This window comes from Coregonus clupeaformis, chromosome 34 (assembly GCF_020615455.1).
Source record: "Coregonus clupeaformis isolate EN_2021a chromosome 34, ASM2061545v1, whole genome shotgun sequence".
NCBI lineage: Eukaryota > Metazoa > Chordata > Actinopteri > Salmoniformes > Salmonidae > Coregonus > Coregonus clupeaformis.
Window position 1 is genome coordinate 26020754 of NC_059225.1, and position 5388 is coordinate 26026141.

At 51.4% G+C, this 5388-nt stretch overlaps 1 pseudogene; it reads right to left on the reverse strand.

The window, feature by feature from the left end:
* Nucleotides 1–2142: 2142 nt before the first annotated feature.
* Nucleotides 2143–5021, reverse strand: LOC121560080 (annotated as a pseudogene).
* Nucleotides 5022–5388: the final 367 nt, after the last annotated feature.

The window sequence follows — 5388 nt, forward strand, 5'->3', positions numbered from 1 at the left end:
AGTACTTGGTATGCTTTCTGAAATTACTCTCCACTCCACAGGTGTCTACCGTACTACTGAGCCGTTCCGTAGGTACTCAGATATATTGTGGATGACTTTGCTGATCATATTGCATGCACTGTTGTACATACCATGACCATTTGCAAATTCTACTTTGCTATTTCTTTCCATACAATATACATCTTAGGAGAGCGATTACATACTAACGTCTGACAGAGAGGAACCTCAACATCCTGAGTTACACCAACTGCATCCCCCTGTTGCACCCCGAGGTCCTCAACCATGCACAACCTCACCCTCAACCAGCGTTGCCTCCTCTTCACCAGGGTAACAATGCAGAGGATGACATGGTAGATATTGAAATGTGTAATGTGATGGCACATTCACTGTGTGTATGGACTATGGGTAATGTGATTACTCTTCTGTCTCCCAAGTACATGGCCGATGACGAAGAAGAGTATGAGGACGCCTACGTGCCAATTGAGGAGGATGACTAAGGAGAAGCCCTGTTTATTCCTTTGATGACCCATTGTATGATTATGTATGTTTACGTTCCAGATTGTATATTGTGCAAAGTCACTGTTTGTGTATGGATATTGTCAGACTGAAGGGTCCAATGTACTATTTCAATAAACGTGAATGGACATTCGTAGTTTCACAAGTATTTTGTATTTATTCACAGATATCCATAGACATGTATTACAACACAAGGAGGCTTACATTACAATGTACATGACATAGTACAACAGGGATACACCACTCATCACATAAGCACCTATAGTTGCAATACATTACAGGTTGCTCGTGAGTGTACGACGCGCTGTGGATTGGCAATGTAATCTACATCCCCTAAGCTCTGGTGCGCGTGCATCAGGGAACAGGGTGGAGATACAAATGTGACTCTGTCAATCCTGCTGATGTAGGACAGCACACCTGCGATATCTGAGAAGTGTGCCCTTGTCCCTACTGTAAAACCAAAGGTATCGAACGTCACCTTGAATCTATTCCCAAATGCAGTGACAATGTCAAACAGGTATCCCAGGCTGACATCGTCCATATAATGAATTGCTGCAGCCGGGTTCTCGTACATTGGTCCTTTCTTTTCGTAGATGCTCTATTACTTCACGGTAATGGGGTGACCATACTTCGTTGCCGTATGACGCTCCCCACCATGAGTCTTTCAGCACCTTCATCATGTAACACATTTGTCCCGCTATATGTGTCACGGAAAAGTAGTCTGGGTTGTGAGGTATTGTCCAATGTTGACGCAGAATGCGCCCTTCACCCAGCTTATCGACCAGATGTCGTATTATGTCAATTGGCGAGAGAAGTCGCCCTCTACCAAGTCCTTACATATGTAACTGCCTCCACAGATGGCCACATGAAATGTCAGTACTTCGTTCTGAGTCTTCGCCGGAACCGAACATACTCCTCCGGGCATGTCACCAAAGTGTGCCGCAATAACAATATCTCCAAAGCGAATCTTAGGTCCGCCCATGAAGGAGCTAATCTGATCTGCAGAGACTGAGCCCCACCAGCGCTCACCTAGCCATTCTAGAAAGGAGTGCCACGTTCTGTTCAATATCGACCACTTAAGCATGAGATCTATCTGCTGATGTTTTTTAGCATCCTCCTCGGCTCGAACCATATCTTCAACATCGTCATCGCCAACGTCGAAGTAGTCGTCAACCGCTTCTTTGTAAACATTGTCCCTGTCCACATGTCTGGTGTTTGACCCGTACTGGGGAGGGGTGTCCTCCTCCTGACTCCTGGTGTCTTCCACGGTATCACTTAGAGTGTCGTGGTTCGTGCTCATACGTCCAATCATTGTAGTCACCTGCCATTGTTGCTTGGCAATCGGTCTCTGAATCGGACCGGTTGGAATCTGCAGGGCTGAATGTGTGTTGTCTACAACTGTTCCCGCATGCATCTGAGTCATATAGGTGCTGGTCGTCCACAGGGCTGTTGTTTGACTCGTACTGGTCACCGGGTTCTGTTTCCTGAAGCCTGGTGTCCTCCAGTTGATCACCTAGAGTTTCGTATTCAAATGGATACATCATGCTTCCTTCCCAATCGATCTCGGAATCGCACCTATCGGAATCGGAAGGGTTGAATGTTTTTTGCGTACAACCGTTTCTCGCATGAATCTGCTCCGTAAAACATTTGGTCGTCTACAGGGCTGTTGTTTGACAAGTACTGGTCATGGGGTTCAGCTTCCTGAAGCATGGTGTTGTCAACATTATCACCTATAGTTTCATATACATTTCCATTGTCCTCTATTGGGTCTCCGTGATGTTCCTCACACGTCCAATCATTGTAGTAACTTGAGCTTGGTGATAGCCTTGCACTCTCAAAATCGGACCAGACTGAGGCTGAACACTCGTCTCTTAGTGGCGTAACACTGGTCCTACTTCTATCTACTTTGCAGTACCCATAGCAAGACAGCATCTGATGCCTCTGGACGCAAACAACTGTCTCAAAGTGGTTACCAACATTCTCCAAATAGATCCCCTGGTTAGACACCTTTACACCATTACAACGGTGTATAAGCCACCTCCCGGTGTAGTATGTATATATGCTGACACCCAAACAATCTGCAGCTGCTTGAATCTCCACTTCCGTAGCCCAAGTACCTAGAGAGGCCATTTGTGATTTGGTAATGTAGTCTGATACTGAACGGTAGCCACTTCTCAACATGCTGGTGTATATCACATCATTGCTTTGTAGCTGCTCCACGACGACATTTCGAATGGTTCTATGAAACTCATCTGTACCACAAACCGCTTCACTGACCGCTCTGAAGAAACAATTGCCGTCGCCTTTTATCGGTATGTTTTTGCACGGAGCCCCTAACTCACCAGTGACTTTACTCAGTACAGACTGGTCCTTGAAGCAATTCACCTTCAGCCTGTTGCAAAGAACCTGCGCATCTGCAGCCCCGATAGGGTTGAACTGCTTCTCTCTACATGGGTCCCCAGTAGCAAGCATAGTATCCTGACACCCCGCCATCAATTAGTCTATTCTACTCTAGAGGTCTTTGCTATTGTCATTGGTAAAGTCATTAATACCTGCTTCACCGGCTTGTGGACTGTGTGAGTTTGGGTATGCGATTTAAAAACACCCCCCTATTGGACCACATTCCGTGGACTGTACCGCTGTACTGTTTGAGTATGGATGATAACCCTCCCGTTGTCCTGGTATTCTGTACACACGCCGTGCCCTCCGGGTCGAACTGTCCCCCTCTCACTAAAGGCCCAGTTGGAACATGTGGGACAGTATGGGTGCGAGCAGCCTTTGCAGATGTATTTGTTACACCTGGTGCACACCGTGTGTGTTTTACAGTCCTTCTTTGTGGGGCAGACCTGACACCTCTTCCTCTTACTGGGTTGTGCGGGGTTGGGTGCTTGGGCCGGTGGTGCTGCGTGGTCCGGTGCTGCGGGGGCGTGATCCCGCCGGGGCTGATCACGATACGTAGCCCTCTGAACAGCTTTGACGAGCGCCGCAGAGGCTTCGGTGCGAGGGAGACGGGCCCTTCTTTGTATGAACGGAGTCACTAGTGCCTTTCCCAGCTGCTCGAGGAACACCCTCCTCTTGTTTCGCTTGCCAGGCATCCAAGTGGGGGTTGAGCTCTCGCCATATGACAAAAGCGTTGTAAGAGGACACGTCAAGGATGTTGTGGAAGATGACCAGGGGCCAGCGCGCGGTCATCCTCCTGCAGCTGTAGGTTCCAATCACCTTGTCTAGGTTGTCCACACCTCCCTTGTTGCTGTTGTAGTCTAGGACGATGGCCGGCTTCTTGTCCTGGCGACGGCTAACGTGAGCCTCGGTGTGCAGCGTGCTCAGGAGTAAGACGTTCTTGTTTTTCTTTGCCAGGTAGGACACTAGAGCGGTGGTGGACGTGAAGGCGAACTTGGAGGAGAAGAGGAGCCTGTCCTTTGAGGCGAGCAGCGCCTGCGGGAGCTCTGGCTTGTTCTTTCTGACTGTGCCGACCACGGTGACGTTCCTGGTCAGGAGCTGGCGCGCGAGCTCGTATGAGGTGAAGAAATTGTCGCAGGTGACGTTGTGACCCCTGAGTCCCTGCGTCAAATCGAGCACGACCCTCATCCCCTGGTTCTTCTCGGGGCCTCCGCATGTGGCCTTGCCGGTGTAGACCTGCATCTTCCAGGCGTAGCTGGATTTGGAGTCGCAGGCCACCCATGTCTTGATGCCGTATTTGGCCGGCTTGCTTGGGATATACTGGCGGAAAGGACATCGGCCTGGAGGAGAGAGAGAGCAGGAGCGAGAGCGAGAGAGAGAGAGAGAGAGAGAGAGAGAGAGAGAGAGAGAGAGAGGAGAGGAAAGACAAGAGATTAGCTTTAGCGTGTTGTGTTGTGTTGTGTTGTGTTCAGTGTTGTGTTCAGTGTTGTTGTTGTGCTCTTGTACGGTGTTGTTGGCCCCGGCACACCTCTGAAAGGGACCAGTTGCTCGTCCACCGTCACGTCGGGCCCGGGGTTGTAGAGGAGCGGCAGCCTCTCGACCCACTTGTCCCAGACCTCTCTCACGGCCGCAAGTTTGTCACCGCCGCCTGCTGCGCGTCTCTCGGCTCTGGTCTGACGGTCGTCGAAGCGAAGGAGTCTCGAGTAAGCGTGAAAGACTTTGAGCGGCATGGTTGCGCGGAAAATGGTCCTTCCGCTCTCGGCGTCCCAGAGACTAGAGGCCGCTTCGCCTCGGGACCTGTACACGCCGGCTAGGATGAGCAGCCCTACGTAGGCTCTCAGGTCTGTGGAGTCCATCGCTTTCCAGCGGCCGCCGCCGCCGCGGTCACGGTCTTCGTGGTTTTCGTGGTTTTCGTGGTCGTCGGGCGTAGTGGCGGCGGTGGTCGCTGCCGCCGTCGCCGTCGCCTCGGGCTCCGTATTTTGAACGCCCTCCAGATTGGTCATCTCCAGGATGATGTCTTCTATCTCGGGTGTGAAAAACAAGCGAAACGTGGAGAGGATGTCGCGGGCTTGGCCTACGGCCTGCCTAGTAGGCCCGGGCCTCATGTCCTCCGGCACCTCAGCAACCGGCCTGTTACTATTTGCCGCTGCCGCGGCCCCTCCGACGCCCGATTGTTGTCACAGGGCACCGAGCACCATTGGATTTGGCTGTCTCGACACGAATGTCTCTCTTTCCACTCGAGGGATATCGTGTTGTGTTCTGGGGCTGATGCTGCGGCGGCGGCGGCTGCTGCGGCTGCGGAAGCGGCGGAGGTCTCCTCGCTCTCCTCGCTCACTTTCACCTTCCCCTTGTTCTTCCCCTTGTTGTTCTTCTTCTTCTTGTTGGTCGTCGCCGCCGTCGTCGCCGTCATCGTCTCGTTCGTCTTCTACGCCTTGACCTTCTTCTACTTGGACATCGTCCTCGTCATCGGGC